The 26,539-nt window shown below is 38.0% G+C and overlaps 1 long non-coding RNA gene across 2 annotated transcripts in view; it reads left to right on the top strand.

The window, feature by feature from the left end:
- LOC110827518 (uncharacterized) overlaps nucleotides 1–20,704 on the top strand; it is a 108,781-nt gene extending 88,077 nt beyond the window's left edge. For both annotated transcript variants that reach the window (XR_015533823.1, XR_015533824.1), the window contains exons 5-6: nucleotides 1,336–1,468; nucleotides 20,161–20,704. This is a non-coding gene — a long non-coding RNA (uncharacterized LOC110827518). The remainder of the gene's footprint in view (nucleotides 1–1,335; nucleotides 1,469–20,160) is intronic.
- The last annotated feature ends 5,835 nt before the right edge of the window (nucleotides 20,705–26,539 follow it).

Here is a 26,539-nt window from a genome sequence, read left to right on the forward strand (position 1 = left end):
TGGCTGTCTTCTGGACTTTGCGTGTAGTCTGGTACACGATTACCAACGTTTCAGAGGTACTTGTTGCCTCCATCACCACCGCAAGGTCCTCAAATCCTGATTAGTAAACATCTGTGGGACGGCTACTCATCTTTGCGTTGGGAAATTCGTAATCCTTCGGATCAATCTTACTCATCGCCCTGATGAAGGACGCAGCAAGGACCTCTGAAACGTTGGTAAACTTCTATCAGACTATAAGGCCCAACAATCTATAAGGCAGCCATCTTCAAATCACCGCCTTGATAACCTCAAATTCTACTTGCTTTAATACGTTTTATTTTTGTAATATTCTGTCTTACGCAGCACAACGGCGTGTAGTTGCAAAACAATACATGAACTAAGAATAAAGTTAATACTAAATTTGCGCAACTTGCCCCAAGACACACTTTAATCCGTTGTCGAGGCTAGTCAATTTCCGCCAGAGATGTATCTGTGATAAATGTTGTGCATTCTTGTTGCCGCCAAGGAGTCCACAAATTATTGTCATAATTCTGGGTGATACGATAATAAAATGTAAGATCTCATATAACAAAATGAACAAAAAGTGTTACCTGTAAATTATAGGTTCTGAATTAGAACACTGTGAGGACATGTATAAGAGTCCAATCCACTGCTGCCATGACACCAAACAAAATCAGTTGGAAAATGTATAGGGCACCACTAATACCAAAACGTGCTAATAGACAATTCTAAGTCGGTCCAGCTTATATCCTCACAGTCTGTCTTCATCACATCCATTATCTTTCTCGATCTTCAAGTGAGTGTTTTCCAGAGGTTTCCGCATCAAAATTTTGCACGCATCCCTTCTCCCATTTTAGCCGCATGTCAAAACAACCTCACCCATTATTTCATCATTTCGCCATTATCACTACATCAGTTGGCACGTGCATATCACGAAGTCCCTCCTCTTATGCCTAATACAGCAGATTGCTAATTTGCTTCATTCTTCTTGATATCAGTGGACTAATTAAATATCTCTGGTTCAACAATCACGTTCACCAAGTCTGTCGAGAGGTACAACAAATGTTCTAACCTTTAAAAAAGTAGCGTTGCTTTAACGTACGGCATAACATACATAAAGATGCGTGTGTGCAGAATTGCAACTTTTAATTTCTTTTCGCGTCGCCCGAAGTTGTGTGACGGCAGACAGGAACAATGCGTGCATTGAACGTGACTCTCATTTTGACGTGAGTGGAATATCTGTCCTGTCTCTGCAGTTAAGTTCGTTGTCAGATACACTCGACACAAGAACTCTAAATGTGCAGCGGATTAGTAATCGTTTTGAACTAACTACAGACCGACGCTGCCTCTGGTGAGAACGAGATTGAGCTGTTATTGGAAGGCCGGGCATCGAATTACATTCGTCAGACCTGTAATGGAGGCAATGCCAGTTTCCAGTTATTGAAGAGGTTGCTCCCAGCTACAAACCGTAAGCTCTTAATACTGCTTTTGTCATTATTATTGTTTTTGTTCTTGTTATTATTACTATTTCAATGTTTTAAGTAACCATAACTGTGCTGAGATTAGTATTGTCTGGTTTATCCTATTTGTCCATAACCTTAAATACACCAAGTCTTTAGACTTTAGATTTTAGAGTCTATTGAAGACTTCAAATTTTTACAAAGCTAATATTGCTTATGTACTGAAGTGATATGAAGAAAACTGCTTTCATAATATTCCTAGAACTAAAATTATTTCTTTTACTCATAAAACGAACAAGTTTAATTATTATAACAATGTTTTTTTTAATTTTGCGTATTAAGTGAATAAAAAATTTTGGTATTGTGTTACATAGTAAAGTGCACGTTCATTGTTATATCGATTGTGTATTTTCCCTTACACTAAAGACGTTAGGGTCTTATATAACACGTTATTCCATTTTATTTAGTCTAAATGTTTTATGCTACGCTTTTATTATCCGCGACTGTAATCTTGAGATTTGCGGGGTGAGGAAGTGGAGTGAAGGAGGAAGGCGAAAAGAGGGCGTCTGCCTTTAACGTTTCGGACTTCCTGCATTCCTTGCAAGTCTCAAGATCACAGTCGCGTTCTGTAGTCAAGTCAAACTTGGAATATGACTTTGTCGTGTGGAAAAATATCAGTGACTAACTCCAATAGAATACAGAATATACAATTAACACGTGCCAAATTTTGTTATCATGATTTTCCTTATTTTCATATTTTATGCAAATATGATTTTGAACGGCAAACGAAATCTCTGTCCCACTATGGAAATTGCTGGTAAACCCCATCTGACCAAAGAATGTAGATTTCTTCCTAAGACCATCGTCAATGTTTACGTCGAACAAGACTCGAGACAGGAGCAGGGAAGGCAAGGGAGGGTTTGCATGTACAGTACTGAAAACCTGTATGACTTACGTAACTAGTAAACTAGACAAGGATGCCGAAGTTCGCCATAGGCAAATTCGGTCAGATGGGACACATTGGAATCCACAAAATTTTTCTACCTTGTAAGCAGTGCATTGGGACACAATTTTTCAGACAGGCTCACCATTGATGTAAATGAAGTACGCAGATATTTCACTTTATGAATGCGAGAAGGTGTTTAGATTATTATATGTTCTAGTTTCGTTGGTTTCTGTTTAATGTAACCTATTCATTTAATAGTGTTCGTCTCTTACACTCTCTCTACTGCCGGGAAACACTTTAATAAATGAGTTATGTAATTACATTACAGTATAATTAGGCCTATATCGAGATTTTGCAATTTTTTACAAGCTCGCATCGATTCTGTTGAAAACTGGTGTGGTGAAAACTATAGAGCTGAGCTAAAATTGTTTCGTTCATATGAAAAACTAGTATCCATATTCATTATTATATTGGTGATGTTTTATTTCATGTGCCATTATATAAAATACTTTAGACGTTATCTACTAAGTAAACTGCATTTTCATTGTATGTTGACTACACATACTCTTAGAAATAGAAGATTTTAAGAATTATTTCCCATAATATACATAAGTACTCTTCTGTAGATTATCAGATAGTTATCCTGAAAATACGTTACCACATTAGGAACGTGTTCTCTACATAAAAGTAATGAAATATGTCTGTGTAAACATGGGTCCTTGGGCGTTTCGCTTTCGACCTATGGCCTACACAATCAGCTGCCTTAAACTGGCTGGATTTTTTAATTGTCGGCTCATATTAAAAGTATTGTGTGTGTTATGGCAGTAAATAAAGTTGCGGAACTGTAAAAAAGAGCAGAATACGTGGTCTAGTTAATTCCTAACACGCCTAGAATTTTAGAGCGTGCGACAATCCTTAATGAGACGCGCACAAGGACATCACAATGAGCATTGTTTGTAATTTATATTGTTGTCAAAACAGTTATTTATAACGTTGAATTCAGAGATTTGTAAATAAATATTTTCCTATGGACTCGTTTATACATTATTTCTTATTCTACTGTTTCCAAAATAAAATAGCACATGACTCATGGACGAAGGCTCCAAGGACTTGTGTTTTAGACTTCTTTTATTGTTCCTGTGCTAATAACACACCCCTAAAGTGGTGCACTATATTTCAGAAACATCATACACATTCATTTAATTCAGTCAAAACTCGAGAATGCTTCTGTCTTATGCAATGGTCTTACACTGTCTAGTTTTAGTAAACTAGAAACGAAACAAAACGTTTTACATTGTCGTTTCTTTGGTTTCACGTGATTATAACTTTATTTTGAATTGTTTAAACCTCAGTAACTTTGTTCCACTCGACATCAGGATATTCACAACGTATTAAATTAGTTATCGTGTGCCACATTTAATTTTAGGACATGGGAACTAAAGATAAATTCCAATATTAATAGCAGGATTAGCAACTTCTGAAATAGGGTAATGAAAACCATGCTTTCACAGACGCTGTAGGATCTTAGGATCTTCCGGTAACGAAGCTGTTTGATTACATGAAACAACTTCAGTTAATCGTCAAGAGGTCAGACGACATTTTGTGATGATTATACTGTGCTGACCGTTCAGTAATGGATGTGGGACTGGTAGCCGAAGTTTTGCCGAATACGTATCAATTCCGAAGAACCATTGACAATTGTTGTAATAAAATGGCCCCTTACTCGTAAGTATGTTATCATAGAGAAAACAGACATCACTGTTGTTATCGATGTATTGCTTCCATTTATTTAATTATAACCTATAACGTGAAGAATACTTATGCTCCATCATAAACTGTCTTGCTAAAATAAACCCGTATTCTTCTTCGTTCATTCTTTTCTTTGTTTCGCTTGTTTTCTCGTTTTAGTGAATATCTTCCATTTCTGTAACTCAATCATAATGTACAAAATGTTAATTGGACACTCGGATCATCAAGAGTCATTGACAATTTTGAGACACTGACATGTTGGTTTGACCCCATTAGTGGTATTCTCAGCAGCTTAAGTTGCTGTAGATATTGTTTTATCGGTTTTAGGTAATAAGTCTGTATAAAACAAAGCACTGGCAACGTCTGCATTGTAGAGGTCGCGCGAGTAGTAGTGGCACGTAAATGCGCGATGTATAAGCCGAGAGAGGGGAGTTCAGTAGTATGGGGGTCGCACAGCCTCAGCTGCGGTGACGTACCGATCTAAACACAGCTAGAGGTATAGTTCTCGACTGTAATCTTGAGACTTGCGGGGTGAGGAAGTTGGGTAAAGGAGGAAGGAGGAAAGAGGGCGTCTGTCTTTAACGCTACGGACTTCCTGCATTCTTTGCAAGTCTCAAGATCACAGTCGCGTACTGTAGAAACCAAGTGAAGCTGGCACCCCTCTAGCGCGTGCTTCGGGCGGGTCCATCTCATACGACCAAATTCAGTCCTTTGCGCAAGTGCCAGCACTTCTCGCGCGACCTCTAAAACCAGGGAGTTCGACAGACTGCAGTCACCGCCATGTTGTGAAACTGAACGCATGATAAATGTCAGTTGTACTTATTAGCTGAACTAAATCTTGCCGTTTGTAAATATGGAAAGGATGTTTTTCCTAACTGGTGTAAAATGTTTCTGTGAATGGGAAGTCAAACTTGGATTGAATTTTATAACTTCCATGAAAATATACGAAACTACCGTTCTCACCGTCGGTCTCTAAAGAAAAACACTGGCTGAGAGTGTCTGAAAACTTGGAGCTTACGAAAACATTTTTACATAAGAGAGCAGTAACAGGGCTACAGGGAACTATACAATGATTATCGTCGTGATATTCAGGACACTTTTCACGTAATGTAACTTAGATTTATCAAATAAGGAGAAGGAGAAAGACTGTATATTTAGCGTATTCGAAGATGAGAACGACTTCAAAATTTTAGTTGTAAAACCTGAAGAGAAGAAACCACATGCAATAGGTCTCGGGTTGATATTAAATGAATTTAAGTAGAAGACGTGTAGTTGTGTGGAACTGATTCAAGTCGCTGAGAATGGCGGCTCATGTTAATAAGGTAAGGAAGCAGCGGATTCCATAAAAGACGATGAAATTTTTAAGCAGCTGAGAAACCACTAGTTTCTCAAAATGAATCCTGGAGGTAGTAATTCAAAGCGTTTGTACACTACAGCATTTATTTTCAGGAGGAGTACTGCGTGTTGTCGGCGAAGTTCCTTATGGCCATTAGAAGTGCAGAATCGTTTGGCTCTTTGTGCCTGAAGACGACAGCACAGACAATTAATGTTAAGCAATGACACTGCTTATAACAACACGAAATCGAGACAATATGGTATCACATTTCTTAGCTAAATGAAATAATAATTTCCCAATCTTTCACCAAAATTTGTATCTTATAAAACAAAAATCAACTCAAAATAATTTAAATAGTAATTTTTTTAAAATAACCTTGTCATTTAAAATTACTGACTGCCTTTTGTGCTAAATTTATTCAGGTCTCTTAAACTTAGGATGTCTGTCGTGTTAGTCTTCTGGCTTAATTTAAAAGAGGCAGAATAACAACGAGTATATTTACTTATTTGAGACAACGACCCTACGTTTAACATTATGATCACATTGTTACCAATATTGTAACATGACTCTTCTGACTTTCGGTTGGAAACTATTGCTCATCTGGGTATATTTTCGAGGTTGATGACTTTTGAGTGACAAGCCGATAAATAATTTACTAACAGAGATCACCCACAATATCTATGAAACGGACATAAATGCATTCCGAGCAGGTAGACACAATATGCTGGTCACCTTTTGGACACCGGCCACGAGAAGTTGCGAAAAGCCCTGTTCACACAATGTCAGTGTTGCCCACAACACAAAACAGGCAGAAAGGAAACCAGTATATATCTGACGTGCTATAGTTACAGAAGAATTATGGTTAGTTTAGTAAGTGAAGTTCCTTCGCCATAATCGTTGGCTCACTATGATCTACTTTCTTTACAGCCATTGCATTCACATCATGAATTGGTTACAAGATTATGGAAGCCTTAATGTTTTCCTCCGTGTTGAATCTCCAATAAACCTTTTATTTGATACGTTAGTGTCACTGTGGCTCCAGTTGTCTGTTATATAACAGTACAGCCATATCCCTACAATATCTCACAACACACTTCAGGTTCTTACGACGGGGAGAATGAAGATGGCTGTCTTCGTGGTTGTTGCCCCGTTTATTCTGTAGATTACCGACGTTTCAGATGTATTTACTACCTCAACCAAAAGGGTGACGCACTGATGTTAGAGAAAGCAAGTACCTCTGAAACGTCGGTAATTTTTCACCGGACTACACTGCGCAACGACCCAAAAGACAGCCATTTTAATTCTCATAACAGCTATTTTTTAAAAAAAAAAACAAGGAGAAGAGAGCGCAGTTGTTGTTTACAGCAGAACGGCTTCAGAGGAAAGTTAGTAACTGCTCCCGTTAATAATTGTAAATAATTCTTAAAAAATTATGTATATCAGTATGAAATTATGTGCTATTGGCATGCTTGAGGAAAGCAGGGATGCATATTTACCTGGATCCCAATACCCGCTAAGACGAGGAACAAGCTAGATAAGTATAGCAAACAACGGTAATTATCGCACAGAGCATAACCTCCTGGTGGTGGTATTGGAAACTGATAAGAAACAGCAGACTGTGTAAAAGCAAACCCAATACACCTCCAGCAGTAGAATATGGCAAGTGAGCTCGTCGCATAATTCCTAGGATGGAGAAATTCATGCAACATATAACACGAATTACTGCACCGCCCCCCCCCCCCCCCCCCATAAGAACAAAGCGGGTTTTACGTTTGTCGTAGAGAATAAGCTGCCTTTCTCTTATAGTCATAATTCTGGTTGCTCAGAAGCCTTCACCTAAAGCCCGGTGTAGGACGATGGCAGTTCTTAGTATATAATTCATCTGATATCTGATGGCACTTGTAAGATTAGAATAACACGGCGGCTGGTTCATGGATGAGCGGTAGTAAGAATCTCAGATTTCAAACATGTTTGGTACGTTCTCGCTTAGGTTTAAAGGCATAACACGTAACTTCGGGTAAACTTTGCGCTTCTTTTCAAAACAAGACGGAAAGACACATGACTCCCAACTCAAGCGTTTAACTCGCTGTAAGATGCTTTGCGAATGTCATTTTGACTTACCTTATTTCTGTCGTCCCCAAATACCTGTACCCTGCTGCATATTTCTGGCATCAATTATGTATCTAGCTACCTTTATATTTCCATAATTCTGGTGGCACAAGAACGTACACTTGGTGTTTTGCGTTTACTTCCAGACAAACGAATTTGTGTGATTTGCTTAGGTATTTGTGCATTCGCCCAGGAGGTTGGTGTCTAACATCACCATAGATGTATAGTAATTTACCTAAAATCCACAGAATAGAGAATAGTTCAGTGCGTGACGTGGCAATTTTTAACCATTGAAATTACTGAAATAACGCTGAACATTTGGGAGTAAACTGTTCTATGTACTGAGCCAATGTCTCGTAAAACATTATCGCGTGGCACGCCACTGTAATTCCCTTGAAATAATAAACCATGTTTACGTGTTTCAGAAGAACGATAGAACTCCGAATGTTCTTTAGAAAACATGGTTTTTCCTTTTTCTCTCTTGGGGCACTCAACGTCGCTTCGGCATGTTTTCTCTTCAGTAACAAATAATGACCGATGGATAGCAAACTATGGCCTCTTTCTTGGTGAAGAAGAGAGCTGGACTTTTCCTTTATATATATTTCCTGAGGCTTCAAACGAAAACCCTTTAGAGGCCACAGAGAAATACAGCGAACCAACACAACGAAAATTGCGCTAGGTACGTTGTACCGTGTAGGCAGTGGGTTAGTTGTACGTAAACGTAATAAATAACACTGTGGTACGAGAATCCATAGGTTCAACATCTGTTATAGCAAAGCCCGCCATTAAACGTTAATTAATCTAGTTAAACCCATCCTTCATCATTATCTTAATGCTGTCTTCTCAGATCCTTATCGGTCTTCAAAGCGAATGTTTATCAAGCATTTCCCTACTAACATTTTGTATGAATTAATTGTTTCTTAAGTAGACTGCGACTTAAATCAAGAACGTTTGATGACCCAGGTCTCTCCTATTGGAATCAAACGTTTCATAATCGTGACACCATCATATTATTTTGAGGCCAACAACCAATATTCACTGATGTAACATTTGAAATAGGACAATATCTCATAACACTCCTTCCATTTATTCCAAAGGTTTTCCAAGGACTCATATTCTGCCGAAATAGTTCCGGCTATGAGCATGTGTTTTAATTCACAACACGTGTCCATATTAATTGGATAATTTAATGATCTCAGCAATGTCGCTTCTATGGTAAAGTATTCAAGGGACACGTTTCATTTAAATTTCCATGTTTTACCTACAGGAATGCGATACGAATCCCACATTTTATATTCTCAACTTAACTGGCCAGCATAAATAAATTTGTTCCTCAGAAAGACCTCCGTACTGTTCACAGTTCAGATTTTATATAGTTCTATTAGCCGTGTGGCCCTCGAGGTCTGCCTCGATATAACCTATTTTCACTACCAGGGATCGGCAACCTTTTCATTACAGTGGGTCACAATGGCTATTATGTTCCGAAGGGCGAAGAAAAAAATGTAATAGTCTCATGGACAATAAGCGAAAACTTTGCTTTGACTTAAAAGAGAACAGCTTGTATTCACTTGAAAATGGACAACTGTATGTCTCCATACAAGTGAGTTTATTGTAAAGGCATTGTTTGTTAAATTTCAGCCGGTTTTAGTTTCAAGTCATTGTTATTTTCCTAAAACCAGTTATGAATACCACAGTGATTTGTGTATTGCTCTGATGTATTTCATACGCTTTGAAGAACATAGCGTCATAACAATATTTTAACGTTACAGGCCTATTATTATTTAGTGTTCTGTCTGACGACAGGTCCATATGAACAGGATCCTTCCATCCTTTTCTCGGACTGGGACCTGTTCATATACGTTCTTGGCAGATGATCCAGAAGTGGTTTGCCATTGCCTTCTTCTGTGTGTGAATGGAGTAATTGTTGGGATGCCACGGAGAAACCGGGGAAGCCCCCGGAGGAAAACTCCGTGTTGCCTAGACCACGGCCTTGCCCAACACAAGTTATAAATTCGGGCACCGCCGGGAATCGAACCCAAGACCCCAGGATTACAAGGTCAGCGTTCTAACCGCTAGACCACCGTGGCTTCGTTACAGGCCTATAGCTACAAAATTATTTGTTTCCTTAAAATATTTATTGTATTTGCCTTTATACTTATATTATGTACGTGCATTTATATCATTGTTACTCAGCAGTAGAAAATCGTTTCCCTTCTCCCACTGGTTAATTACCAAATCATGTAAAGGGCCTCATATGAAGGTTGCGATAGTCCCCATGCGGCTCGCGGGCCGCAGGGTGCAAACCCACGCTCTACTAGTAGACTGTTCCGCGCTCTACCCACAGTGCACCATAAGAATTCTCAACAGTCGTCACACTCTCTTGTTAATAATTTTAAATGGTGTCAAGTTTGTATCTAATATAGACGATTTATTCCTTATTTTCTTCTGTTGTCTCCTCTCTTTTAAATTTTGCTTTCGTTTCACACTTGTCGAATGTCAGTTCCTCCAGATTTCTTACAGGCGGGGTTCTTAATTCGCCGTGATCACTGTTCCGTAAGCGTAATATTGTGGCATTCTGTTATAATGGCCCAAATTACACCTTCTGCTGAGGTAATTTAATCATACGAGGTGCGATCGGAAAGTTTCTAGACTGCGCCTATAAAAACCCGTACACTTATCTCAGGTATTAAATTCATCCATCACCCTCGAAGTAGTTCCCCTGGGAGTGAACACAACGATCCCAGCGCCGCTGCCAAGCCTGGAAGCATCCCTGGAAATCTTTCTTTGTCAGCCTGTCAAGCACCATCTGCGATTCTGCCTGAATCTCTTCTATCGTCTCAAATCTCCTTCCCTTTAGCTAAATTTTCATCTTTGGGAAGAGGAAGAAGTCACACGGAGCTAAATCCGGCGAATAAGGAGGGTGCGGGATGACGGCCATGGTGTTTGAGGCCAAAAACTGCCGAACTTTGAGGGCGGTGTGCGCTGGCGCGTTGTCATGATGCGTCGCATGTGGAGTTCTTCCTTTAGAATCAGCTGACAGGTCCCATAGCCTATCCCAACAATGTCGCACAAGTCGTTGATGGTACGACGTCGATCTTCGTGAATGGCCTGCCGAATCTTCGTAACATTTTCGGGCGTTGTCCTCGAAGATGGTCGTCCAGAACGCTCGTCATCATCGACAGAGGTTCGGCCATTTTTAAAACGTGAATGCCACACAAAAGTTTGTGCACGACCCATTGCGGACTCCCCAAATGCTTGCTTTAGCATTTCATAGGTTTCCGTAGCCGTTTTGGCGAGTCTTTGGCAAAATTTGATTTGTTCATGAAAATCCGCCATTCCGAAATCGCAGGAGGGTCGGTGTAATGCACTACCAAAACGCCGTAACTAAGAAACAAATGCTAATTCGATGATGCCGGCTGGCACACTGATTCACTATGAATGTAGGCCGCACCCCCTAGCGGCAGAAGCTCGTACTACATCCGGTTCGCCCGCTATTGACACAGTCTTGAAACTTTCCGATCGCACCTCGTACTATTTAATTTCTTATTATTTTATTAATCTGAATTTATTTTAAGTTTTCTTTTCAAAATTTTAACTTTTGTGGTGTTTGGAGTGCAATACTGGGCTGGATACTTCCATTTCATGGCATCTACCTAAGTGTTTAAGACACAGACGTGAGAGGACCTTCGGTTCCCGGAAGTCTTGTTTTTGATACTAATGGGTAATAAATTGTCGTGAATTGGGTGTAGTCTCATGTGTCACACTTTGACATTTGTGACTTCAATATGTCAAAAGTCAGTTTGGACTTTATGGTTTATTGTCACTCTGCAGACGAATTTTACTGGACCATACACATTACGGAGTGTGAGAGGGAAACTTTGAAAGAGCCAATTAGACGCAAGAGCTGAATGCAAGTGAATACGTCACTGTTTTTGAATGATTCGAACCAGGGGCAAGACGCTTATAGCAGCGCGTCAGTTTGGGATTCTCCAACAAACTTTAAACACAGTCGCACGCAAATCCAATACAATTCTGTAATCATCGTCTTGCGGCTAAAGCCAAATATCATCATCTGTATTGTTCTTAATTAAATAAATAATGTAAAAAGGAAAAATTATATTCAGCAACAGCGGCAGCTTCTAGTTGTCGGCAGTTACATGCCATTAACACCCCTGAGAACATTCAAGTGTCTACCAAGGAGCCTAGCTCCTATCACTGAGCGGCTATACAGTATATAAAAAAAAGTTACCTCATAACAGCAGGTAATGTTAATTTGGCCTTACCAATCACTGTGAGCAATTGTTCAGATTAATAAAGAACTTCTGACGAAGAACTAGGATTCGTTTTGTTGGTGAAAGCTTGGAAAGATCCATACGAATACCAACAACTGCAATTAAGTCTGATATTGACAAATTATCTGAGAAAAATCAGTGTAGAATATCTGACATAAATATTAATTTTGTTGAAACAGATGAGCAATGTGTGTATATGAAAACAATAGTGAGCCCAGTTTAGAGAATTAAAAAAATTACATGACAATTCAATGATCTGTCATTCATAACCCTGCTGTCCGCTAATATGTAAGAAAGGATAAATGTGATCTCAGGTCTGGGAGAAGTTGAGGACCCCTGTCTCACGGTCTACTTAAAATAAATGCGGATTCTTACACATTTAAAGAAATATCAAATATAACAATGTTGTTCAAGTAATTTGTTGTTACATTGGGGTGTCACTGTTGCTTCATTACAAAGACACAGGGTCATATCACAACATGGGCTTCGTTCCCATTGTTCGAAACATATGTTCCAACGATGACCTTGGTTACCACCGTTGCAACGGTGTATTCTCATGACGATCTCGTGTCATGTGGGTTCTGTAGTTCCTAAGAAAACCTCGATAGACAAACAGATACGGACGAGCCCATAAAGTGTTCTTCGTTCACGCGAGAGCGTCAAGAACACCTAATGATTGAAGATGCTCATCTATCTGCGTCAAAATGTTATTTGAAGCTCGATATGTCTCGTAAGCACGTAAGCGGCGTTTACTTAACCGCTGGTGTAGGGGGCAGGAAGAACAACAGAAAGACAGACACTCGTTTATCATTCAACAGTGTTGTATGATCTGAAGCTTTCACGGTGACTAAGTATAATAAATTCTTCTCGGGCTACCAGCCTTGTAAGGTGGCCCTAATGAAGAACACATCAGTACTGACAGTACCCTGAGGACGAGGACGAAGGTGGTTCTCGAAACGTTGGTGTTTTCTTCATTAAGTCACCTGACACGTCTGGTAGCCCGAGAAGAATTTATTATTCTAGTGTTATGTGAACACGAAAACAGTGTCGGAATGTCTTTATTACACAGACATGTGTTAATAGAGGTTTATAAATTTACTTTTATAAGGAAAACAAATATTTAAAAAATGAAGTATGGGAGAGACGAGAAGGGTGCAAAAAATTTTGTCAGGAAACCTCACGGGAAGATACTGAATAGGATACCTAAGAATAAATTAAAATTGATTTTAAATAGCTAAATAGTATTAGTACGTGAATCATATTAAGTTGTTTCAAGGAATTTCATTGTCTTGTTGGATAACTAGTTACATAGTTCGTTATCTAATCAGCTAATTTATTAGTTAGGTAGTTAGTTTCATGGTTTGTTAGTCAGAGAAATGTGTGTGATGGTAGGATGTGAGACACTGCTTTAGGCAACAAAAGTGAACAGAATCATTTTCTACTCTAAACTTCAGGACTTTGACCTTTTGTACCAACTTCAAAATTGTAATTTCACTTCCAATTTTACGTATTAGGTTTTCTACCTTGTTTTGCAAAATGCTAACGAAATGCGTATTTTCTGCCTACCTGAAATAGGAGCAAAATATTGAACGTGGTATGTCATATGAGGGCTGCATTTCTTCATTTTGAATTATTAAGCTATAATTGCGTCATTTCGTAGGACTAACTGATAGATTAATAGATTAGGAATAAAAGATTACATATCCATATCGTCTGTCTAAAAATACAGGCTTTCCCAAAATCAATAGTATAACTGACACGCTGTTTCTATGACAATGCATTCGAAATACAAAACTGGAAGTTAAAATGTGAAGTATTTGACAAAGGATAGTAACGTTCATCTCTTTCAGTTTCCATGTTGGATGGATTTGTCTTAAGTTATTTAACAACACTGTATCGACTGTCGTAACATTGAATTATATAAAAGGATGACGCCTTTCGATTAAATTGAAAAGGGGAACAAAATCGGTCGTGGCCTATTTTAAGGAATTTAGAAATATCTGGAAAATCGCAAGTCTGGACAGAAGATCGTAACGACCATCCCTAGAAAAGCCCCAAGATAATTATTCCCGTGTTAGCTACTCGTTTTAATATTTAATTAAAATAATGTTTAACCACGATGAGTACGATATTGAGGGAAGTGTTCTTGCCCTAAATAACGACAAAAGATAAAATTCATCACACGGAAATTACGAATAAATTATATTAAAATATGGCTGAGTACCTGAAAACAGCAGTAGAAGTTAAAGAGTTTTCCTCTATCCAGAATACTGCAGACTGCATTGTTACTGTTATCTAATGTGAATATGAAAATTATCCTCTCACTTTTAATAGAGAATAAATTAAACTCTATCTGAACAAAATGTTGAAAAAAATACTTGAACGTGAGACATGAGTACCAAATATCATGTACCATTCCCTTACGGTAGTTACAGAATTACGTTAAAGTCAGGGAACTTTTCTGACATTTTGTAATATACTAATGTTGTCAAGCCGTGGGACCACTGCATGGCTGTCTGCTCACTCAGAACGTTTACAGTTGGACCTGCTACCGTTTACTCCATTCGAAATCTGATGGGGCTTCATAAATTATGCTCTACGCTAGACAACTCTAGGGAGATTAAATCAAGATGGGATAAGATGAGCGAGATGTGTAACAAAGTGAGATCAATTTTAAAAATATCCTTTCTACATCTTTAAAGATACTCGTAACTTCAAATTTTCCGACTAAAATGTGGTATGTTCGTATTTCTCACTTCAGTCATCTTTTTTGTTAATTGCGATTATCCTAATAACGTTTTGTTAAAACTATTCACTTTAAACAGTTCCGATTTCCATGGCAGCGAGTATGATGATGGCTGTCTTCCGGGTTCTTTTTGCCTCGTATAATCTGATAGAAGATTACCGACGTTTTAGAGGTGCTTGCTGCAAAATCCTAGAAGACAACCATCTTCACTTTAAACATATCTACAAAATAACGATGTCGGTGTATTATCTAGAGTACAGATTTGTACACCCTTCAACAAGCTGCAGACATCTTAGAATCTCAGTCAACATTGTGCAACATGGACGACTCATTAAAATGTCTTTGAAACTTTGAAAGTTGTTCGTTGTTAATCCTAAGCCAAAGTCTTGATCCTGGTACATGTTCTTGTATATAATTCCACTTCTTTTTCCAGTACAAGGCTTCTGTCTTATAGTTTAATTTCTCATAACTTTTATTCTTGTCTTTTGGAACTAATTTCAGTCTTTCTTTATTCATTTTCCAGTGTCTATTTTATTGTTCTTTTTCCCATGTCCTAAAACGCCCATAGCTACTTAAGATTTATATTATCTTCGGTCTTTCTTTCTTCTTTCATATTTACTTTCTCTCTTAGACTTCTTTTATAAAGCTACTACAATTTTAAACCATTTTATGTCATATCTCCATTTACAATCCACGAATCTGTACCGTGTTTCACGTTACATTTGATTACACATAATTTTCTTTGTCCCTTTATTAACACCCGTGTTATTCCCACACACTGGGGTATTTACCATTCTTGTTGTACTTCTTGTTGCTGCTTCTTAATGTCTTCTTTGCATGTCCCATTATTATCAATGTTGCTTGCAAGTAGACTTCACTGTTCTTGAACGTACGTAAAGTACATGGGTAGGTAAAATGAATAAACAACATGGTGGTCTGGATAAAACATAATGAACGCTGTATTTTATTGTGTTCCATAAAATAACAAATAATATTTCGTTTCTAAATGTGGCAGAATCTATCTTATAAAAGCGATGCAAATTAACCGTGAAATATTTATGAGATTTTCGTTTCACAGTGAGACTTTAAACGTCAGAAATGTATGTATTGCATCGCTGTAAGTTGGAAAAACTAACGCATTAACTGTATGCAGCTGGTTATTTATTCTTTACGGGAGCAAGTGACTTACAAATGAGACTCACTTTACATGAATTATTAACAGAACAATCTGAGATAAACATTTCTCAATAAAACAGTGGCGCTATGGCATGTTAAACAGAAAGATCCAAGATTGCAGACTACTAGATAAACCAACAGAACGAACAAGAAAGTACATTTAAATCCTAGGAAATGTAATAAGTCCACATAGAAAGAAACTGTGCAAAATAAAGTACGTTTATAAGTTTATAATTTACAAACACATTCCTTAAAACAACTTACATGTGTAGGCCTACATTTTTATGAGGAACTTTATAATCTGTCCTCTACGTCAAATACCACTAGACTAATTTAATCAAAGAGGACGAGAAGAGCGATGCATTGGAGACATGAGAAATGCATATGAAATTTTAGTTCAAAATTCTACGGGATGAGTCCTTTGAAATACCAAGACGCAAATAGAAGTATAATATTTAAATGGTTCTACAGTAAATATGATATGATGGCGTGGACAGGATTTATCTGGCTCAGGATCGATTGCGAGCTATTAGAAACACAATATTGAACATAAAAAGAAAAACTTTTATAATCTTAGAAACTATCAGCTTCTCAGGAAGGATTCCGCTTTAGTGGTTTAGGTTGGAGTATAGCCTGCATTAAAATAAACTAAAATATTGGAAATAACTGTTATTTTAATTAAAATCAACACTTTGAAGATCAAAATATTGCATACATTGAAATAAAATCTAACGAAGAGAGAGAAAATATTGACAACACAGACTGATATACAACATACACAAAATTTGCCTATGATGTATGCGATTAACAAAATAAAGCAAAAGGGATCCGATAAAACAGAAAAATTGCAATACAACTGAATCATATACCCATCATTAATTGTGAAACTTTTTAAAAAATATCTTTGCCCAAAGCAGAAAGGGCTGAAATAAACTTTGTTGGAAATAACAAAATAAGACTGTATTGACTTAGGCGAATTTCTGTTAATGTTGAAAAGTTTTAAAAGAAAAACAAGACATCCCCTAAGGACATGCATATAGCATATTTGTAGAAATTCTAAGACACAAAGCTACCTAATCTTTTACATTATTATAGCTGGCGACATAATATTGATACACAGATGCAAAATGATCCGTGCGAGTTGTTGTGCCTCTTCGTGCGAGTGTTTCTGTGGGACCTACGGACAGCAGATTGTGTGTAGGTGTGCCGAGTCTTCGGATTTTGCCCTTCTCAGACGTGTTTTTGAGTGGGCTAGAACGAGTTTTACATACCGCCATTTATTTGAAAAGTGAATGTATCTCATATCTGAAAATTAATTGTGATTTCTCTGGTGTTTAAGACAGGCAACAGAAATTGCAACTACATAAGCTGCCAAACAGGTAGTAATAAAAGGCTGAATCTAGGTAATAAACCATGACCTTATAAATACTTACGTGGTCGTGACAACAAACTTTAAAATGCAAATCACAAGAAGAAACAATTATGGAGTTCTATATAATGTTGGCAGTACCAGCTCACTTGCGTACAGCAGTTTGTATTGGTCACTAAATAAACAACATAGTAGCAGCAGAGGTGTTTTTTTCAACAGTCGTAGGCTCTGCATATTGATTGAATGAAAAATAAATTAGGAGGTAAGATAGGTATTTGAACTGATAAACATGTCAACAAAAATATCTTCAAAGCGTATCAGAATGTCTTCAGATTTTATACCATTCTAGTGTTATACAGAAAATTCTTTAACGTTATATTAATATAGTAAGGACTTGTCTTAATGAAAGTCATGGGAAAAGAAAAAGATTGAGCCTTGGAATAGGATCAGATTAATGGGTCTAATTGCTACTGATGATGGTGATGATCAAACTGCTAATTACCTGACGTAGCGTGTTGGTCATAAACACAACTACAAATTCTATGCAACACATTTTCCTTATGTTATTGATAACAAACATGGCGTTGTTGAATACTTAAAGATTTTTGCATCCGACAAATTTATATTTATCGGAACCTGTACTGGTGGAGATAATAGACAGATAAGTTCACTAAACTTGATGTTTTTTAACTACATGAGATCATTACTTAATGTCACCGTATAGATTGAAAAATTTGAAGGTAGGTAGGTGTTATACGCTCTCCCTTGAATTCATTACAGCCGTCTCACATTTGTGGAGAATACAGTCCGAATGGTTTATTTTGGTCGCCTGTTGTGGATCCTATAATTAACAGAAGTTTGAATTGATTTTCCTATAGGCGTCAGTGAAACCAGTTGACGTCATGAAATGCTGGCCAGAAACAACGAACCTGGTATTTATACTCTGCAGCATCTAAATTTGGTATATCTATATCAAACGTCGTGTATATTAGCATTTTAAAATGGTGATGTTATGTGTGTTCTTGGAGGAAGAAACCGCGTTTGTAGATTTTACTTTGATGAGTTTTGTCTCTAAAGGCTCAATACAAGTGCAGCATCAAATGTTTATAAGAAACGTAACTGGTGAAATTTAATATCACAACAAATTCCGTAACAACTTCCTTCGAGGGTCACGGCATATGGCATATCCGAACATGCAACACATGTATTACCCAGGCACTCAACACACACACGACTTACGTAATACAATACATCTAACACATGGCATACCCAAACACACAATGCACATTCAAACACAACAAACCCAACACATGGCATACCCAATCACACAACACACTCAAACACAATAAACCCAACAGATGGCACACCCAAACATAACACACTCACCTCATAGCATATCTAAACACATAGCATAATAAAAGGCATACTCGATATACAACATACCCAACACATGGCACACCTAAACACAACACCCACCTCATGGCATACCCAATCACACAACATACTCAAACACAATAAACCCAACAGATGGCACACCCAAACATAACACACTCACCTCATAGCATACCTAAACACAAAGCATAATAAAAGGCATACTCGATATACAACATACCGAACATATGGCATACCAAAACAACACACTAAACACATGACAGACAGACCCGCTAACACCTCTACTATTGGATAAAGTACATCTTCAACTTCTTACATTACCATTGTACTTCGTCTACTTTCGATTTCGTTCTTTCTCAAATGTACGTACGCGGAAGTTTGAAAAATATAAATAGTATTTGAATATTTTTGTTTTATGATTGGTATAAATGCCGAGGTCTGGTCATCTGTAGTTCAAGGTCAGACAGTCACATGCTGTGAGTGCGGTTCAGTTATAGCCCATTCGTACCAAGTGAACACGGTGTAAAAATGACTACTCCACTAGAGGTTTGCTACAAAATCAAATGAACATGCAACAGTGCGTTTTCTAGCGTCTGAAGGAATGTTGGGCTGAGATTCATCAACAATCGGTTTGAAGTATGGACACAAGTGTTTGCCACAACGAAATGTGTACAAATGGATCAACATTTTTAAAAGTAGCCAAACCAGTTCTCTGTTCGCAGAATGGAAAGAACGCTCATCCACATTTACAAAATAACAAAAAATTTAGCGTACTCAGCACCGAATCTTGGAAACGGTAGGGTAACAATGTGTAAAATGCTGAAAATATTGGACCTTCGTGTTGTTGGTCCTTGGTATAAAACCTTAGTGTAGGAATCACATTTATGCCACACCGACTCGGCAGAAAGTAACCTAAAATGAACCACGCTCGCAACATATCACGTCTGACCTTCAACTGCAGCATTACCAAGCCTGATCAGTGTCGCCAATCATACAAAGAAAATATTATAATAATGCGGATATTTTATAATCACCTTCGTAGTTTATATTTATATATCTGTGACCTTCTATTTCCTCGCATACTTCTACTTACTTCAGTAAACCTTTCAAACTTGTGCCACCTCGCCCAAAACACATGCGCATTTTAATTTGTTTAATGGGTTTATAGCAACTCCTGAACAAAGATATTTAATAAGTAGGATATGAGGTTTCCACGGCGGTGACTTTAGAGATGTCTGTCTTCTGGGTTGCTGCGTCGTGAGAACATCAAATCCTACAGTTACTGTACTTTGAAAAGTATAACGTGTGAACGGAGACGCACACCCTACCATCATGCGTTATGCTGTCAGTACAGAGAACACAAAATTTTACACTATGTTCTGGAGAGGGGAGTGTAATAGTACAACCTCGCAACAAACAGCTTATACTAATAAAGCGAACGTAGAAGACCATCTCCCGTAACCTGGAGTGGAAAAGGTGAAATTTCACGCAATTTTAACCTAGGTAGTAGATGTATTTGGGTGATCAGCTTTAAGCTACGGCCGCTTTATCCTTGTTTAACGGCTCTTTGAAACTTTTTTGATAGGAGACTGGGTGACCCCGCGAACGGTCTAGATGCGCTGCCGAAGAGAAACATCCTGTCCCTGCTGAGAACAAATATCTATCATCCAGGTCGGTCTGTTAGATTTCCAGCTTGTCCACGTGGCTCTCACTGAATAAGCAAATATGAAATGAGAATCGTTTCACACAATAACCCGAGTAGTGCCAAGTAGTTTGTACAGTGATTGGTGTTCTCTGTACTTTCCTCCATCTTTGGATTGTTCTTCTGGTGGGCTGGGACGCCACGTGCATGGAACTACGCCTTCTGATCGTCGCTGTGTTGAATGACAAGTACTGGTGACGAAGGCGCGTTACAACCGAGAAGAACTTCTAATAACGACAGTGATCAGACACAATCATATATTTAAGTGCTCCTGTGTCGAAAATTATAACACGCACACAATCTGACTGTTCCGATAACTTTTGATTAAAGTTATTTGTGAGGTGACCTTGTACTGCTGCATATAAATTCAAGTTTAATGTTATTCAGCAATTTACCGCATGAAATTTACTTTTATTGAAATACATACATAAACCTAAATGTCGATTTAAATAGAATATCAATCAGTCAATCAACCTCTCAGGTTGAAAGATCTGCCTATAATTTCTGCTTTCTTCGTAAAAAGTTGTCCCTGCCCTCCCTCCTCCCTTATTGTCTTCCTATTTCCCTCTACTTTCTCTAACCGTTTGTAACGTTGGAAATGCTGTCCATAAAAGGTCTGTAATTGCGTGGATTTAAACTTTGATCACCGACACTCATGAAAGACGAGCGTTTTTATAGTCCCTTTACTGTCCTGTGAATGTTGACAGAGTTCATAATAGGAGACGATTAAAATAATGCAGTTGATGAGGAATACATTGAAGTTCAAATAGTACAATCCGTGAATATTCACTCGCACACACACACGCTTACGCACGCACACAGGTGAGTGGGAAAATGGTTTAACTCGAGGCTAGATTGAGTACTTTAAACATTGTAGGATTTGAGGTTTTCAAGGCGGTGAGTCTGAAGATGGCTGTCTTCTGAGTTGTTGCGCCGTGTAGTCTAGTAGAAGTATACCGACGTTTCAGAGGTCCTTGCTGCCTCCATCGTCAGTGCCCTGATGATGGATTTGTTGGGAATAATAAAGAGTAGTGCAGAATTGATATTTTTAAATCCTCTGCTTCAGTTTATAGTTTAACGTCAACAGTGAAGCGTGTAAGCAATTGTGAAACTAAATACGTATTTTGTTGGAACTGAAGTGCAGAACACTACTTTATAGCAGATTTTCTGCTCTAAATGTGCAAAGTATATAAATGGACGCATAATGGTGATATGCGCCTGTGTGTCAGCATCCTTCATTTCGGAAACTACATCCATTAGGTTTTGTACTGCAGTGTACATTAAAATATGTCGAGCGAAATTTTTCTTAATTCGTAATGGTCATATACAAAAGGCTTCTTTGGATGAGACTCTAATCGATATTTTTAGAAACGGTTCAACGCACAAACAATTTGTACATGTTATAAATTATAGACATTAATAAAATAAAAGTTCTACCAATGTTATCGGTATTTGAACATATTTTTGATATAGTAATCTTTTAACGAAATAAAATGAAAAATGATACCTGACTTACACAGTGTGAACAGTTTTGCAACATTAAATTTGCATGTGCACTGTAAGATAATAGATTACTAGTTTTATTTTCTCTCTTTTCTATAGCTGGAAAAAAATTATAGTTACAAATTTATGATAACGTGTGATAATTGATAGGATTCTGATTTTCCGGCGAGAGGGTCAAAGTACTGAACCTCCTCGCCGGAAAATCGGAAGCCTTTGTGAAGAATTCAGACCACTTCAAATAACTGTTAAAAACAGTAAATCACCAAGGTTCAGATCCCCTCGTTAGCTCTGATGTTATTAGCCTCTTTACTAACTTACCAGCTGACGATCCATAACAGTCATCAGGGATGTATCATACATCGCCGGAACGGTCCACCCTGCAGGTCGAAGCCGTAATGGATTTATTGGAAGTTTGTTCGAGAACTACCTACTATCGGGTGGACGATAAGTTGTTGCAACAAAAAGATGACATGGCAATGTTCTCGGTTGTTAGTAACATCTTCAACGAGCATTTTGAAAAACTGGCTCCTGACACCGCGGAATATAAATCAGCGCTGTGGCTCAGCTATGTATATGACACATTTGTGGTCTGGACGCATAGTCCATACGTGTTATATAAATTCTTCAGCAGTCTTAGGTCGTCCATCCAGTTCACCTCGGACATAGAATCAGACAGTGTTTCCTGTCCTGGATGTTCTGGTCATCAGAAAGGGCCGACATTGACCACTAAGGATTATTGAAAACCCACCCATACAGGCAGCTACCTGAGCTTCGAATCCAATCATCCACCGCGTGTTAAGGAAGGGTAGTTCAGAGCCTACATAGCAGAGCCTTTGCTATATGCTAACAACAAGACCTGCTCAATTAAACTGACAAACTGAGAAGCGATTTTCAGTTCAGCAGTTACTCACCACGGTTCATTGACACGGTTCTTATTTCAAGGGGAAATATCGTCAGAAAGAGAGGAAAATGCCTCTTTGCTTTCACCCACGGTTTTGGAGTTCACAGGTACGGACGAAGCAAATAAAGCTCGCCGAAGACCAGCTACGGCCACCAGACCACCGGAACAATAGTTAAGTGCAGAGTTCTGCTCCCGTGAATAACAACATCTAGTGCAGTGTTGCTTAAAATACTTTTGTCAAATACCCTTTTCATTATTTATTTTCTAAATCCAGTTTACACCATTTTATTTAATGAATTAATTTCCCTGATGCCACTGATGATGACCTCTTGAGGTTGAAACGCGTATGGCAATAGTGTCTTTTTTATAGTGTTAGTAATTGTTTGTTTGCTATTTTAATTGACAATGTAAATATTTTAAATTCACAATTGCAGTTACACTGATTTAAGTCACGCTTAGAAAAACTGAAACACGCCGAACTTATTTACTCAGACATCTTTTGAAGGGTTGTGACTAGGCTAGTACGAAATGCCTGTGCAAAGTCTCGAAGAATGCTTTTAAAGTGATTCAGTTCCAAAATAGAGTTTACCTGTCCCCCTCTTTCCTTTTCTGCCTTGTACTATTCCTGGCAACACATTGCTTCTTATGATCTGCATACAGACGCAGAGTCACTGCGTCCGTTTCATGAATGTGTCTCGGAGCCAACTGGAATGGTAGCTATTCAATGAGAGTTCAAGTTCCCAAGGCGGCTTGCATGAAGATTGCTTAATAATTTCAATTTTTTTACTTGTATAGTTATTATGCTTCCTCATTAAACCACTACGTTTCGAGAGATGGCTGTTCCCCCGTCCTCGGGTGAACCTACCCGTTAGAAGGGGCTAATTCACAGATCGAGATCACTCGAAACGTGATTGTTTTTTGAGGAAGCATAATGGCGATTTAAAAATTCCACAGAATTTAAATTAGTAGTTCAACACTCGTTAATAACATGGCTGTCTTCTGGGTTGTTCTGGTAGAAGTTTATAGACGATTCAGAGGTACTTACCGCCTCCATCATTAGGGCGATCGTCCTGAAAGACGTGATAATATTATACACTCATATTTCGATGACGTTGTGCGGCAGTCACTAAGTGATCGAATAAGTAGATGGATAGAGCAAGACCGAAGCACGCTCCACAGAAGTTAATTCCCCGCCATAGGGAGGGTATAGGAAGTTTACAGACACAGTTACCCAAAATACGTTGGATAAAATATATAAGTTACAAATTGGACGTATCTCGGATTACAGACTCAGCTCATATAAAAGTAGCCTATATCAACAAAAATATAGGACCATTAAGCTGTTGTTTTAAAGTCCAGTTTTCTCTGTTGTCTTACCATAAGGCTTTAGGGTATTAGTAAGTCATTAAATTTGAAATGCAGGTATTATCTAATGGACACTCTGTACTTATGTGCACGTAATTGATATCCACTCAGCTGTCTCCGCAAAACGATTTTTCTGGAACCAAATGACGCGTGTTGAGAAAACGCTGCCTTCAAGACCAAGACCATGAGAAACATTTTATAATAAATTTATTTTTAAATTCGGTTGTTGTTAGCGCCATTCTCTACCTGAAGCCTCGGGAAATATCTCTCGTTGGTCCTATTAAACACACCCCGGCTCCCAAAATATGGAGGTCGTCTTATTCGCCCGCAATCTAACGCAATATAAAGACGTTAATCCTAGAAAGAGCAATTAAATAAATCCCTATTAAGTCCTCACATATCAGAATAAAAGTATGGAGTCAGTATTTGAGGACCTGTCACGGATCTGTGTTCTAGTAGCTAGACACTTTCGTGTTAACTTCATAAAGCAAGAAAAGTGCCAGGGATAAATGGCGGTACTATTTTGAATTGGAGGCAAATACAATAAAATTTTTGTTAAAATTTGCAACAAAACTGAGTTTTATATTTAATCACTCCCGCTGTGAACAATTATTACTCAACATTATTGTTGGTATTCATCTACACAACGCATACATGGCTGCACATTTCGACACTCGTGTAATCTGAAGTCCATGATACTCTTTAAGAAGTGCGCCGTTGTTTTCACATAATTTCATTATTATTAGAGTGATTGTAATAAGAGATGTTTTAAAGTAAATAGTGTTATAGTGTAAATGAAACAGTTGTGCCGAAACAAGCGAAATATAAATTCAGTAAATGTGCATACACATTGACTAATAAGAAGTATATGAATCAGTAAAGTCATAATTGGATCCATTTGATCAAATTATAATGAAGTTACGTATATTTTGTACAAACCAGTGACGCATTGTCAGCCTAAGGAAAGTCGATGGCTTGAAGATAACCGCATGATTTTCGAAGGCTGTAACTACGTACACATATGTAGCTAATAATTAGGTTATTGTGGACAGAAAATGATGTTAATAATTGGTAGAACTGGGTTTTGTTTGTTTGCTTATCGCACTGCATTACTACAAGCTTACGGTCCTGATTAACCTAAGGTTTATTGCGCAATTTCTTTCTTTACGGAACACGTGACGTTTGACTGCTGGATGTTGAAACAAGTCCGTCATTTATAAACGCTTTGCTGGCGTTTTTCATGTTTCACTGAAGAAATGTAAAATATTTCCTTGCCTTCAAAACAAGACGAATAAAGCGAGTTTGCCACTGCTTTTCACCACTTCCAAGTATGAAACAAAATATACTACTATAATATATCATGTACAGAGCCAAAAAAGATGGAAACGCAATGGCGGTGTAATTTACTCCACCCAAAGCGCTAAACTTAAAACTGGTAATGGGAGGTAATAATGGCGTTCAGTATTTATGACTACTAGCCCAAGAGACGAGCTTTTATAACAGATCACACATTATGACGCTAAGGGATTAGACATTTTTGATACAATAATTTATTTCAGCTATGTCGGTCAGTTTTTGTGGTAACAAGACATATCTCTGACAGTAAAAGTAAAGTAAAGTTTGTCCCACTATACGCCATGTAGGCGCTTGGGGTGAGCGGAGGTATAGCTCATCTCTTCCTTGACCTCGGCACTAGATGGGGGTGAGTGGTCAGCGTCACGCCCCGGCCGGCTTTACCCCCGGGAAAGGACCCCGGTACTCATTGTAGAGGAGGCTGGGTGGGCCCCAGAGCCGGTCTGGACGCAGAGGCTAGAGGAAAAATCCTCTACCCCCGTCAGGGATCGAACCCCTGTCGTCCAGCCCGTATCTAGTCACTATACTGACTGAGCTATCCCGGCTCATGGTTCAGACCATTGTAGATGGGAAATATATTTGTGCTAACAACATTTGGTTAATGTTTTACAAGTGACAACTCGCTTACTCGGGATCTAGACGTCCGCTAAACAAGCGTTTATGAGGAAATTGTTTCAGCAACATGTATCATGTAAATTGTTCAAATACACAAAAACAAGGAAATAAAGAATAAATACATAGCGTTCCATGAATCACCCATTATAATTTTAATCATGACACAATACAATACAGAATACTATTAGTATGAATATCTTGCATTCACTCTTGTACACTAACATTAGTGGGTAAATCCAATTAACTACAAATGTTATTGTTTTGTTCTTTTCGCGAATTTTTATTAACAAAATAAATATTCATGAGACAAACAGCATATAAATGCGATCAATATATCACAAAATACAAGGTATCCTATTCTAACCTCCCACATTTTAATCAATCATTACGAACAAATTATGATAAATTAAGGATTATAATTAGCACTAGAAGGAAGGAAAACTCAAAGAATTTTATTTGCAACTACATAATGTAATGTAATTTTGACGTAAATACGTCTATATTTTATAGTCAGTGTCATTCGGC

The sequence above is a fragment of the Zootermopsis nevadensis genome, unplaced genomic scaffold (genome assembly GCF_977971745.1).
Source record: "Zootermopsis nevadensis isolate Lab colony 2312 unplaced genomic scaffold, Znev_1.0 Znev_ptg000006l, whole genome shotgun sequence".
Classification (NCBI taxonomy): domain Eukaryota; kingdom Metazoa; phylum Arthropoda; class Insecta; order Blattodea; family Termopsidae; genus Zootermopsis; species Zootermopsis nevadensis.